The sequence below is a fragment of the Falco biarmicus genome, chromosome 5 (genome assembly GCF_023638135.1).
Source record: "Falco biarmicus isolate bFalBia1 chromosome 5, bFalBia1.pri, whole genome shotgun sequence".
NCBI lineage: Eukaryota > Metazoa > Chordata > Aves > Falconiformes > Falconidae > Falco > Falco biarmicus.
The window spans coordinates 10708878-10721793 of NC_079292.1; the positions used below are offsets into that span (position 1 = coordinate 10708878).

General features: G+C 41.8%; 1 protein-coding gene across 2 annotated transcripts in view; it reads left to right on the plus strand.

The window, feature by feature from the left end:
- Positions 1–12379: 12379 nt before the first annotated feature.
- Positions 12380–12916, plus strand: part of TSPAN12 (tetraspanin 12) — a 45336-nt gene continuing 44799 nt past the window's right edge. Inside the window, exon 1 of one of the 2 annotated variants that reach the window (XM_056339896.1) lies at positions 12380–12570. The gene's annotated coding sequence lies outside the window, so the exon portion shown is untranslated. The remainder of the gene's footprint in view (positions 12571–12916) is intronic. The other variant, XM_056339895.1, reaches the window with a different exon arrangement.

A 12916-nucleotide genomic window follows, 5' to 3' on the forward strand; every position in this document is an offset into this window, starting at 1 on the left:
ACATATTTTCAGAAGATACTGTAAAGCAGACATCTTCTAGTGGAGACTTTAATAATTTAAGCACTGCCTAAGTAATAGTGATCCCACGAAAAGTCCATCAACGATGCCACACTGTGTTTTATGGAATAAAGGAGAATGGTTAGTTTGAGAGGGGACCCAAGACACCACTGAACCTGCACATAATGGTCAATTGAGCATAGCCGCTATTCTCTTGCATTAAAACCTCTATCAAACAATGCTTCCTTCTTTGACTATAAATTTCATCATATGAAAGAGCTTTTATTATATTTTTGTATTATAAGATGTTCTCAAAGGAAACAGAAAATGTACCTGGTATAATGCTCTACATAAAGAAGAACTCTTTTCTAATAGTGATGACTGGGCAAATGTGTCAAACGTACTTATATAATACAATCCCAATCAAAACTTTTTTTATTATAACGGTCAAGTTTATTGACTATCTAGCAGACCTAATAAAACATTCTTAAACTTTTATGCTCTCTGATAGAGAAAAACAGGGGGGGGAAACAGGTCAAAGAGTACAACAAATAGTTGCTAAGTATATATGTTATATTTAAGACTGACAATAGCATGAAGAAACACCAACACAACTGTAAGTATACAGATACATATTTAAACTATGATCCTGTCACACATAGCTCCATCTTTGTTGTTCAGCCACCTAAACTTTTGTTTCCTTCTTTGAACAGAGGGGAAGGTTTCTTTTTTCTTGGGTAGCTGAGTAAAGTACGTTCTCAACACATCGTACGTGATGATATGGAAAATCCTGCTGAATCCCAGCTGCAAATGAATCATCTCATGATGTCAGAGAAGGAAGGAACCAGTGTGGACTGTGAACAGCCAGATACAGAAAAGGAGGAATTTCCAAGAGACTGATTTCACTTATATCAGCTGGTAGAAGCAAAGTTCTGCTGAGGAATGCTTACAAGAAAATTAAATAATTAGCTAACCTGCTGAGAAAGTAAAGACAGAGCATGTGAGAAATGTCAATATCAGAAATAAAGAATGGAAAAGCGTATAGTGAGGACCTCTAAGTAACCATAAGATTTTTCTAGAAGAATTAGAGATACAGAAAATGAAAAGAAATTGCTGTTGATAGTGTGGGGGAGAAGAACAAGAAAAAATATGGGTAAGAAAGAGAAGAGAGGAAACACAGCAGATTAATAACTTCGGAACTAGAAATGAAAGACGACTGTCAAGGAGAGTACTGCAAAGTCATGGTCATTCAACATGTAGCCAGTAAGCATGTAGAAAACAATGGTGGCTGGTCAAAAACAGTTTGGATGGCCATCTCCTAAATGGATCAATATTCAATGAAGAGAAAGCTAAAGTGAATGGACATTTTGGTAAGAAGACCAATCACTTTAGAGAAGAAAATAAAATAAAAAAAACCCATGTCAAAACTAGGAGGAGGGAAGAGGTCCGATGAGTGGTCAAAATCAGAAATGCAGCTTCCTTCATACATAAGAAACTAAAATGTTTTACTCTAGCATTGAAATTTTACTTCCACACAGTCACTTCCCTTTACCTCTGGCCTTCTCAAAATCTGTTGCTGCTGCAGCTTTCCCCTCTCAATAAAAATGTTCTGTGCTTCTCTTGGCTTCTTTATAAGTCAAACATAACATCTGGCATCAGATTTTGACATGGGTGTGGACTCAGTTCCTAGGGCCGTATAAATAAAAAGGATGAAATACACAGAAATTTCATTGTCATTTTAGTTAGTTATTAGTTAAGACAGAGATTTTATAGCCTATAGAGAAATTTTTTATGAAAACAGTCAAACACTCTGCAATGAAAACTGCCATCCCAAGTACCAGAAACTGGTGAAGGAGGAGAGCATGCCCCTGCTGCTGCATAGCTGTGCACAGTGTGAGGCTGTGGCTAGCCCTGATCATTTGAGCATCAGTACCAAGAAGTTGTTGTTATAATGTGGCACAGATGAAAACTCTTTTCGCTCCTTTCCCAGATCCAGTAGCTCCTTACAATTTAAGACATTCCCAGAAGAGGGTTTATTAGTATTTTAGTTTAATCAGTTTTGTGTATAAAATACTGATGTGTGTATAATTTATTCTGCTTCCATTTTTAAAGTCTTACTGGATTGAACTAAGTATTCTTCAATAATTATGAAGCATGAATAACAGTCTGGGTATTTAGCTGCTGATAAAATTGAAAATTAATTCTAACTTCAAAACCAGATTGACTTCTTTTTCATTATTAAAAAAAAAAAATAAAAATCACAGGCTAAAAAAGTTATCTGAGGCAAGTCCCATTTGCAAAAGTAGCATCAATGTAAGCATATATTACATAAAAGCCAAAGCAACTAATATCTGTACACAAAGTGCATAAAGAAGTAGTTCATACACAATGAGAAATATGGCTATTAAAGTGGCCTATTAATCTATAAAGCAAACTTCGTAATCAGTCCAGCAATTTTTCAGTCTCAAATAAGCCATTTGATGGGAGTCTAATTAGATTTGGTTTCTGTTATGGAAAGACTATTGTGTGTACTTTTTCTACTGCTTTATAGGCCATAACAAGTTGTTCCCAGGACACGTAACAGACAAGTCACATTGTCATCATGCACTGGAGCCTCGAGTACATTTAGGACACATTCTGCAGAGCTGTTCGCTGTAGTAGTTCAAGGACACCTGGTGCTGTGGAACAAATACTTTATTTACAAATATAGATTTAATGAGTTTATGACATGCAGTAAGGTACCCTTTGATCCTGAAAAAGAAGAGCTGATACATACTAGTGTGATGCAAACCGAACAATTTAAACTAAGGCATGTCATAGCTATCAAAAGCATCCCAGTGCTGTAATACTGAGTAAAAGTTCTTTGATTAACAATCCACTGGGACTATAGTGTCATTTTAACACGTTCCATGGCAAATCAGTCACTGATGTGATAGCTCAGAGCAGACAATTCTCTTCAATAATAGTGTTTCAGTGCTGGACAAAATTGAGCTTTATGGCATTTTGGTTCCTACTGTGTTTTTCAGAATGGCTTACAAAGTCTATTTATAATCACTCTGGTATCACTAGGATGTTATACTAAAGTTGTATAGCATCTCTGTACCTCTGTTTGTGCCCACTTTACCTTACCTGCTTGATCCCGTAGCCGTGTCCCGTCATGTCAGTGCCAATGGGTAGTGGCACAAGAACTGATGATCTTCAGCACCACTGAGTGGCAGTCCAGTTCTGCGTGCTTACCTCTGCATCGCAAATCCAGCACCCCTCCTCACCAGGGTGTTTGGTCCATGGGAGTAATGCATCAACGTTTCAATAACACATTGTTTACATGACAAGCAGACAATTCACCCACTTGACAAATGGCTACATTCAGGAAAGGTATTACAAAGAGACTCTTTATGGTGGAATTTAAACAAATAAATGCCCTACATTCTCATTTGCCAACTTAAAATTCCAAATACTTGAGAATTACAAGTACTTGTGAAAATAATGAGGTTTTGTGTTGAGAGGAAGCTGTACAATGATTCTGCTGTACATACTTACGAAGTACTGCTGTTTTGCACCAGCACACAGAAGCTCCAAGGAAAAAATCACAGCCTGTGCAGAGTACTACCTACAAAAAACTAGCGTAGAGACGGCTCTGATTTAGGGCACAAGCAACCTACTTCAGATAATATACAGGAAGTAGAAAAAAAATAGTGAGGAATTCACAGTCATCCTCTGTCCCATGAAAGATCATTTCTGATTCTGACTTTAATGAAAGCTAGTTACTCGCTGACTGTCATAATATTAGCCTATTTTCTCACATGAAGAACACTTCATATTGCAGAAATGTGAGACTGATTACAATGTGAAGGAAAAATATGGTAGCAAGCACCATCTCAGTCACCATTCTGGGGAGAAAAACAGTTTTGACTTACATGCCTAAATATATTCACTCTTCTGACCCTAAGTTCAAAGCAATGAAAACCTGCCACCTGATGATTCAAGATACTCAGTAAAATAAATGATGCTTTGAGAGGCATCCTTCTCATAAAGACTTTCCATGCCTTTTATATTTTTTGTTTAGATAAGTATCTTGGCAGGCATGTTACTTTGTCCAATACAGTCCTAGTTATCACATGTGAGAGTTAAAAAAGTCATGGTAAAAATTTGTGTCTTCTAACATGGAAAAAGAACTTTATTAGATTAAAGAAAATTGCAGCCAGCCAACTTTCTTTTTTTTCCTTCTCTGAAGAACTGCAGTCTAAAGCATCTTCCCTCCACACTTGCTGCCAGGTTTTGTAGTAATAGCAAAGTAATATATAGTTCAGATATCTTCATATCTCTTGTTTTCTTTTTCAAGCCTCAGCATCCCTTCATCATTCTCCAGATTTTTATCTTACCTGTTCTTAATGTCATTGAATTTCCACTCATCTCTGTCATTTCTGTGTCCTGCTTTCTCCTGCATCACTCAAGCCTCCAATGACAGTTTCAGAAGCGTTTTTCATGGGAACTGTAAGCCAGCCAGGGGGGGCTTTCACATCCAAGGAGAAGGGAACACCATTTATTTGTCCTAAGGCACCTCACACAGCATAGCTCCAGGCTTTGTCATCAGAAGACTGGTGTAAGTGATCCAGACAGAGCCCTCACCTCAGACACTTCTTTATCTGGCTCCTGGATGACAGTCTCAACAGGAAGAAGAATCTGGGCAAGGAACTAAAACTTTGGAGGAAAGCCAAGTTTAGCAGCAGAGGGTATTTTGAAGCAGAGAAAGAAAAAAAGTGGAGCTGAAAGGAAGGATAAGGAGAAAAAGGAAGAAGGTGAAACGAATGGGAAGGAGGGGAAGACTTCTCCCCTTCCTGTAAGGCCACAAGGAAATTAATGATTGCTTAAGTAACCTCACATTTTGCTTCATCACCTCTAGTAAATTCTCTGCTAATTCTTAATCAGAGTTGATCTCTGATTGTCACACCTTTCAGACCTGGGACCTCTATTATGGAAGATAATCCCATAAGGAGATGTTGGATTAGATGGAACAGGGTGTGACAGCAACTCTGCACCGCAGAGCAGCTATGTGTAAAAGCAGTGTATTCGCCTTAGCTAGATTCTCATCATGAGAACCTTTTCTGAAAACCCATTTCTTATTCACCCTGACCTCCCCGAAAAAGAACTGCCCTAAGAGATGGATGATTCATCAAACACTGAAAAATAAGGAAGTGTCAGAGTTAAAGATGCCTGCAAATCTTTAATCCCTTATTAAATTATGAAGCTAGCTTTAGTTATACAATCACACATATTTTTCTCCTTGACCTCTGCTTCATTAGGTGCAAAGAATGTCCTGGTTAGTATGTTCTTTTAGCTTCATTCAGCATGTGGTCTATTTACTTTCCACTATTCAGTCCCAGCTGTGAGGACAGCCCCACATTTTCTTCTGGCCTGTTCTGTGGCTCTCATAAATGTGGCACACACACGTTTCACAAACATTCCTCCCCACAACACTTCCCAGAAAGAACAGTTTTATCATCTCCACCCTACCGCTGGGAAACTCGGGCTGTACAAGACGAGCCTCTGAGAATTCACGCTCGTCCAGCTGAGTAGTTCACAATGGGCAACATTTCATATTTTCAAAGGGCAGTTCCTAGTAGCTTCAGATACAGTTGTTAATATTTAAACATTTCTGCAAATCAGCCTGTCAGATCTAAAGCTGGACAACAAAAACAGAGAACAAAATAATCACCTGGGAAAAATGTGATCAGAGGAACTTGCCACACAGCAACTCTGCCTCCAGTTCTCCAAAGCGGCTACTGTCTAGCGATGAGATCTCCCTTGTACTTCCCTAAGGCACCAGGGCTTTATGATAACAAGTGTCACGCAACCTTGCTAACTAGCAGTGCTACTGGCACATCACAGATACTAAAATGTGCTCTTTGCTCATGTAAAATCCCCTGTTGTATCTGAAAAGGAAGTGTGGGCTATAATAAACAGGACTCTGAAGATCGCTGTGCCTTTTCTCGTTTCTGGAGAAGTTACGAATGCTGAACACCTTGTTGTGGGATTTAACTAGAAGCAAACGCCTAGCAAAAACTCTGTGATTCCCATTATAACGTCAGGCACCATGTGTTAAGAAAAGCCACCAGAAAACAATAGAGCAGATTTTGCAAACTGTCTTTTAGTGCAGGCAAGATGTTTCTGTTGAACTGAAATCCATACTTACGGAGAGGGGAAGAAGACAATGAAAAACAGGCACTGGGAAGTGCCCTAGGATAAACAGCCAAGAAATTAATTCTATGGCAGGGATAAAGCAACCCAACTCTGTATTTTTCAGGTCCTCTACCTGGACTCACCTTGGGAGTCACGTTAAAAAACACTGCTCTTTTAAATCCATAAAGTATTATTCTTCCCAAGCTCTATGACACATGGCTCACTGACCACATGACATTTTCTTTCTTGCCTCTGAGAAATTCACAGTTATACTGTTTGCTTAAATACTTTCAGCAATTAGCTCTGGTAGCAGCCTTTCATCTCTCACTGGCTGTGCATATTTTCTGGAATAGATGGGATTTCCAGACTGTCCTAACAGGGAGTTCACTCCTAATGAGCTGACAAACGCTCCTGCTAAGGATTCTCATCTCCTGGCTTGTGTAGCACATCTCAAGTCTGTTGACCTAGAAATCACACAGCCAGATTCATCTGTTTCTGATTATTGGATGCATCACTTCTGTTATTCCCAACATATAAATTTTGATATCAAGGACATATTTTTCCAGCTGAATTTGGTTCTCACAACATTTGTTTGACATGCAGATATTTATGCATTTTTATACTTAAAAAAAAAAAAGACTGAAAAATGTGAGTTGTTCTTTTTCATTTAGTATTAAAAGGAAATTTGAATCCTCTCATTTTTCATTTTTTCAGCTGCTATACAGTATATTATTCTTATTTCACTCCCTTCTTTTTCTCTTTCCAGATGCCCTGACTCTGAAGAATCCATGGTCACCTGTACTTATATCCATATTCATCTTCACGGAGAAACACTGAAATATACTGTGACGGATGGATTGCTAGCTCAAAATGCACTTTGTACGAACTATATGTTGTGTGTTTTGTTAAGAAGGTTTTGCTGGCTGTGAAGAGGGAGGCTGTTTGCCTTGTTGCTGCTGCTGTGGTCCTCTAGTTAAGGAAGAAAGAGGAGAATGCTCACCAGCCAAAGGGTGTCCCAGAGGAGCTTCTAGAGGGACACTCATGGCCAGGACAGGAGACAGAGGGGAAAGAGGTGGAAACATAGGCTTAGAGAGTAACACAGGTTGGAAGAGACCAGCTATGAGGTCAGACCACGTTGCTCAGGGATTTATTCATCTTGGGCTCTGCAGTGAAGCCTGTAAAATGGTGGAGAGAGAGAAAACTGTCCTAGAATCCCTCCCGTCAAAATCTGCTGAGGTGTTATGTTGGAAGAAGGGTTCGCCGGAGTCAGGAAGACGCTCAATATGAGTTGTGCATCTTGCTCAACTTTATTAGTTTCTAACACTACTTATATAGAACCGATACACATGCATATTCGTAAAGCAGAAATATAATGGGTTAGTAGTCTCTAAACACACGTGGTTCTCACACCCCTAATTATCATGACTAAAATAAGCATTCTATCCGTGTAGCTAATTGTGTTGCTGTGCTTCAGCCTTGTAGTTTGTTACTCCCTATTTGCCCATACCGGTCCCTACCTTTCTTGGCCCTGCACCTGCTTTCCCAGCAGCTGTATCTTGTTACAGCCACGGCCTGTTGGCACAACATAATTACTTGGTCTCAGGATTCAAGAATAGCTCAAGGCTACCTTTCTTGTTAACTTCAGCACAGCAACTTCAGTACAATTCTGATTACAGGCCTATTCTAATACCAGGCCTGGATTGTGCAGATCTTCAGAGATTCTAAGGCCATGCTTCTGCAGCCATTCTTCTACAGTGTTATTTCAATTAAGGGAGCCATGGAAAGCTGCTGAACTAGGAAGCAAGGGAAGCTTTTCTGCAAGAGTCCATTAAAAACCAGAAGGTTTTCAAGACTGTGATAATCTCTACTCTTTCGTAGTTTATTTATTTCAAGTGCTACCTTATTCCAGACTGTTTTTTCATGTTCGAGTAAAACCAAGCTTTAGAAACCAGAAGAAGTTGGTGTCTGGGTGTCTTTTGATGTCTTTATTTCAAAAGAAAGAAGGGCACTTCTACCTCATGACCATGAACGATTCTGGGTCCTGATACAAGCACAAATTTACTAGAGAGGTTGTTCCTGAGTGAACTAGTACACCTTCAGTTTTTACAGATATACTTGTGTATCTGAGAATTTTGTTGTTAAACAAACCTCCATCCTGCCTTTGACATTAATATTGTCATTAGGAAGGGGATATTCATTGGGCAGACAGTCATAACCAGCGCTGAGGACCAGGCAAGAACCAGGCTTAAAAGAAGCAAGGCAAACCAGACCCCAGAGAAGTTAAAAAGGGTATGAAGCAAAGAGCAGGAAAAGGGAAACATGGACAAAAGGGCTCTAGAGTAAACAGCTCAAGGAGCAAAGGGAAAGAAAGTAAGTCAGAGCCTAGCCTGAAGAGCAGACAGACATGGAATGAAGCTGAGAAAGAGCTAAGCTAACCAAACAGGACCAAAGTACAGAATACTATTACAGTGAAGTAACACGCTGAGAAAACAAGACTAAGTGGTGAGATGCCTACCTGAGACACTGATCAGCTAACAGCTAGCTTCAGAAATCCATCCTCAGAGGTCAGCGTTGGCACAGTTAATCACACAAATTACTCATTGAAGACAGATGCCATTTATAGAACTTGCCTACACAGGCAATACCTGGCAGGGGCTTGCAATTAAAAAGCTATGTATAAAAAAGGAATGGCGTAAGTAGCCTCAAAACTATGCAAACACCACAAACCAAAAGGGATCACAGAATCTCCACATCTAACGGACAGTGTGGCTGGAACAAATGTATTAAAATTAACTCGTTATGAATTGCCCTGGTGCTATCAAAGACATTTCTAGCTTAAACAAAATTTTGTAAGTAAATTTCTACATGAGCAGTTAGCTTATTAGTGTAGACCAAGGTGAGTAGATACCATACAGAATTAAAATGAGTATGTACAAAAGCACATCTGCGCATATGTTCCTCTGTTCAGTACTCACCTGAGTAGTTTTAAATGTAATGGCAGCATATAAAGGGAAATTACTTCAACTCATTGCTTTTTCAATGATAAAGTTTCCTGCACCTTGTATCAAGCAATAACCACCTATAAATTTACACACATGCCTAATGGTATTCCACTTGATTAGGCTACTCATGTTGTTTAAATTAAGGACACTTGCAGCTATATGCTGGATGGGTGTTTTTAATATCCACTCCTCTTTTAGTCAAGTTTCCTGATGAAGAAGGACTTATGAGGTCATACTGTAGTATTCATGCAGACATGTTTGTCAGTCCACACTCTTCTAATAGCTTTTGAACCTGTTGACCATTTTCAAGCACACATGACAAAAAGGAGCTAGCTTACAGATATTAAATTTCTATACATCAAATTAAAATAGTTAAGCAGAGGAAAGAGATTATCAGAGCTATTTGTGTTTCCATTCCCGTCCTTTTCTATTGATGGAAATGCTGTATCATATTTAAGTCTACAGAATTCATATTGGAAAACTATTGTGGATGCCCTGTCACAGAAAAAGGCTTCATGATTTGTAGTTTATTAGACATCAGAGAACCCAAGCAGACAATATCAATCCACAAGGCTTCAATAGCTTCCATGCTCATAAGTCTCTGTGCTGCATTACTTGCTAACAGCTAAAGAAGCATTACTTGCTAACAGCAAACTCTTAGATCAAAAAAGTATAAATATGAAGAGCTTCACCTTCTGTTTGTAAAAAATATTCCCGTCTTGCTCTAAATAAAATCTGAAGTATTTAATTTAATGGAAAACAAACAAAAAAGTGTACTGAAGCAGCATAGTAGTTTCCCTGATTTTTTTGGGGGGTGATCAGCTAATACTTCCAGTTTAGTTACTGTTTTGAATGCATGGGAACTTTCTGTGCATTTCTTTCCCAGTGATGACATCATGGAAATTTCACAGTTTGACAGTCTGGTAGAAAGCAGTATTCCAAAGGGACCTTTCTCTGGGCCCTATGGTATCTGGCAGACATTCATAAATAGGACCTGCTTTCTTTAGGTTTTGAGCAAAATCTCTTTGGGACAACTAATGATTTTAGCTAACAGCAAAATGATAGCAAAACTCTTTAACCAACTAGGGGAACCTTTTTATGTTTGTGGTGGAGTTATTGTAACGGAATTTCAAGAAATTAGTCGGAGAGCATCTTATGACCAAAGACCTCCAAGAATGAATATTCAGAGACATATAATCTTGAAGTGACATTTTTAGTAAGCTTTTTAACAAAAGAACCATTTTCTTTTTCTTTGCATCAGATTCCTGATGCACTGGGAATAGTTGAGCTCTAAGCCAAAAAATATCTGAAACAAGTAAAAGAATTTCCCATTTTCTGTTTTAGGTATGTTTCAAGAAAAATCACCAGGTGTAAGATAACTGAATATTTTTGTTGTGCATTTTTTATAAAACCTTGCTCAGGTAATTTGTTTTCTCCCAAGGTACAATCATGAACACAAACATGTCAATTATAATTAATTTGGTTTATAACAGACTGTATTGTCCTCAGACAAGGCTGGAGCTCAGTTGCAAACTGACACTGTTTTTGTAAACTGGCATGGGTTCACTGAAAATGCCGTACCTGTGCAAGATCTGTCTTGCTGACTGTGTTCAAGCAAAGTCTTCAGTAATAAGAGGAATGAATGGTATGTAAACAGCACAATGAATGTACAATGCCACCTTTTAACAGTATCTGTTTTAGCACAGTTTGCTTTACTTAGGTTTGGAATTAGCAATATTCACTGCAGATTAGAAATGTGGCATACTACACTTCCCGGAGGGGCTCTTGATTTCAGAAAAGAGGATCAAAATAGCAGTTAAAGCTTAGAAAATTTCAAGGAAGAAAAATCTTTGCACACCACATTTCTGCAACATTCTTGAGTACTTTCAACTTTACTACCCTTTTCACTTCTATAAATTTGGCATAAAATCCCTGTTGCATGGGATTTTATGTCCATCCATGTCCATTTTCCTTGCTTTTTAAGGGAGGATAAATACACCTGAAGAATCTGTCTGCCCCAATTCATTACTAATGCCAAGAAAATGTGGAAATTAAAGCCAAAGTGAGATTCCACCAGCAGCCTCAGTGAAAAGCATTTGAATATCTGGAGTTTGTGTGTTTTTTCAAGTCATTGTTTCTAGTGCTTCAAGAAACAGATTTTTCTTTGGCCTCGCAAGAGCTAGCTTTCATCCGTTACATCCTTTTTTCCTCTTTCCCAGCTTTCTCTAGCAGTTGTTAAACCAGTCTTCATATAATGTGTAGTGAAGATCATTTTCCTCTTCTAGGTAAGAAACATTTTTTCAGTGTATTTTCTTCAAATTTTTGTGCCGGTGGCACTGCAACACCTTTATAGGTATTCATGGGAAATTCTTTGCTAATCCACATGTAACTCCGTGTTTTAAACTGTAATTCTTCCTTTTGAAATATTGAGAGATATATACATTGAAACAACACTTTAGCAGATTTCAGAGATGGGATTACCTTTTCAACTTAGTTGCGGTGCCTGTAAGGACCACGCACAGCATGGGGCAAATCAATGGCCGTTTTGCCTAAGTAAGTGCGGATTTTGCCAGTTTCTGGAATAATTTATCACCAATACAGTTGCACTTCTGTATTTGCTGCTGAGGGTGGGGAGCGGGGGACAGGCCCTCAACGACCAGGGCCGGGTTTGGTGTCGGCAGGTGTAATTTCTGACACAACAACGCCGAAAACTCAGGAAAGGCCTGTGAAACCTTGCGAGCAGCCCCAGGCTGTGTGAGGTGTTTGCCACTCTGGGCCAACACGCCGCAGTTCGGGTGGGGGGTTTCATGTACTTCAGTTTGTCCGAGCCCACGGCCTAACGTCTCCCCTGAAGGAATGATGCAGCCCAGGCCGGGTGCGGGGCTGTTGCCCCTTTGGGCTTTGCCCCACAGGCCGACAGCCACCGCCGCCCAGGCGGGCGCAGCTCCCCCCGCGGACACCCGCCGTCGCTCCCAGTGCAGTCGGCACACGCCCCGCGCTGCCATCGCCACTCCGCCCCGCAGGTACGCCCCCGCAGCCGGCAGGCCGCAGAGGGGCCGCCGCTTGTCCGCTCCCCGCCGGGCCTGCCCGCCTCACCCCGCGGGGCGCTGCCAGGGCGGGAAGCGCGGCGGCGGCGCTAGGACCCGGCGGGCGCGGGCGCGGGCGGCGGCGCATGCGCGGCGGTGTGGGTGCCGCTGGCCGCCGCCGGGCTCGGCGGAGCGCTGCGGGCGGGGCGGAGGGGCCGGGGCAGTCGCCGGGTTCTTCGCCTCAGTGCCCCGCTGGAGGCTGCGCCCGGCCGCCGGGCATGGGCGCCGCGGCTCCGTGCTGCGCTGCCTCGCCGCGTCCCGATGAGTCCTCGCCGGAGGAAGTGAGTGAGGGGGGCGCCCGGGCGGTGAGTGGCCGCTGTCCCCCGGCCGCCCTCCCCGAAGCGGCGCGTCCCCGCTGCGGGGCGGGAGGAGACCCGCGCCCCCGGGCCGTGCCCTCGCTGCCCTCAGTCCCGCTCCGCCCCTGGGGCAGCCCGCGGCTTCTCCCTTTTCCACGGTTTCATTTTTATTAAGAAGCCCTCGCCCATCGCTGTCTCCGGGAGCGGCGGGCGCGGCGGGAGGCGAAGGGAGGCTGCGGGGGGTGGGCGGCCGGTGGGCGCTGCGGGGGTCCCCGCGGAGCTCGGCCGCTCCCGGTGCAGGGTTGCCCCGCGGCTCGGCTCGCCTCGGCTCGGCACCTCCACCTGCGCGCCGGTT